A 1,072-nucleotide genomic window follows, 5' to 3' on the forward strand; every position below is an offset into this window, starting at 1 on the left:
AAAAAAAAACCCCAATGATAATGACAATATTTTCCCTTAATTTTGTTACCAAACCAACCAATTGGTATTACTAAATTTATCATATTTCAATTGAATTGCATTTTAATTCCATGTTGTGGACCAAGTCTCAGCCAGAGACCTAAGGCATGTACATATTAATATCAGATGGAGAGAAACTTGCTGAGAATATATGGGTGGTTGATGTTAGCACAGTTTTTTGAGTCTCATAAATTGTTGGTTTCCCAGAGGGATCTAGTCAAAAAATTTGTCAGTACCTTTCTTGATCATTCCCTCGGGGCTCCTACAACAACAGGGATGGTTTTTAATTGCTATGTCTGAGATAATCTCAATCTCAAGGCCTTTATATTTCAACAGTTTTTCAAATTCCTTCACTAAGATGTTTCTATCAGTAGGTAATGTCATGTCAATTAACAGGCATATTTTTTTGTTTTGGGTCTTTGATGACAATGCCAGGTCTGTTAGCATTTATTTGCCTGTCCGTATGTATCCACCAAGGGACATGCTCAACTGGTTAAGGTCAAACAACTGACAAGCAAATCTGTGGTATTGAGCAGAATATTTGCTGTAGCCCATCTTATTATTATGTTATTTTTTTCTTCTTTCTTCAAATTTTCTTCTATTTCTTGTAAAAATGTTTTCCGTACACCTAGGGCAGAGAAACTCATTGTATGCATTCCCAGTTTACACACGCAAATTCACAGGTAGAATATGTATTTTTAAAAAAATTAATAAATAAATTCATGAATGGATGTTGTTTTCACAGCGATAATGGTCTTCTCAGTACATGAGTCGTTCCAGTTAACACAATTTTCTGCACTTCCTGTAGAGATGGTAAGCCTGGTATCATTTTCAAATTGGTTTCAGTACCTTTTTTTTATCATTCCTAGAGATCCTACAATCACTGGTATGGTAGTCGCCTTGAGATGCCACATTTTTTTCAATTTCTATTAGCAAGTCTTTATATTTACTGATCTTGTCAAATTCTTTTGCCGCTATATTATGATCGCAGGGAATACTCATCATCATCAGCAACAAGTTGAGAATCTTTGGG

General features: G+C 34.7%; 1 protein-coding gene across 1 annotated transcript in view; it reads left to right on the forward strand.

Moving 5' to 3' along the window:
* The window catches only part of LOC106873890 (N-acetylgalactosaminyltransferase 7), a 35,712-nt gene that overhangs the window by 29,978 nt on the left and 4,662 nt on the right, over positions 1-1,072 (forward strand). The gene's annotated exons all lie outside the window — the stretch shown is intronic.

The sequence above is a fragment of the Octopus bimaculoides genome, chromosome 11, assembly GCF_001194135.2.
Source record: "Octopus bimaculoides isolate UCB-OBI-ISO-001 chromosome 11, ASM119413v2, whole genome shotgun sequence".
Classification (NCBI taxonomy): domain Eukaryota; kingdom Metazoa; phylum Mollusca; class Cephalopoda; order Octopoda; family Octopodidae; genus Octopus; species Octopus bimaculoides.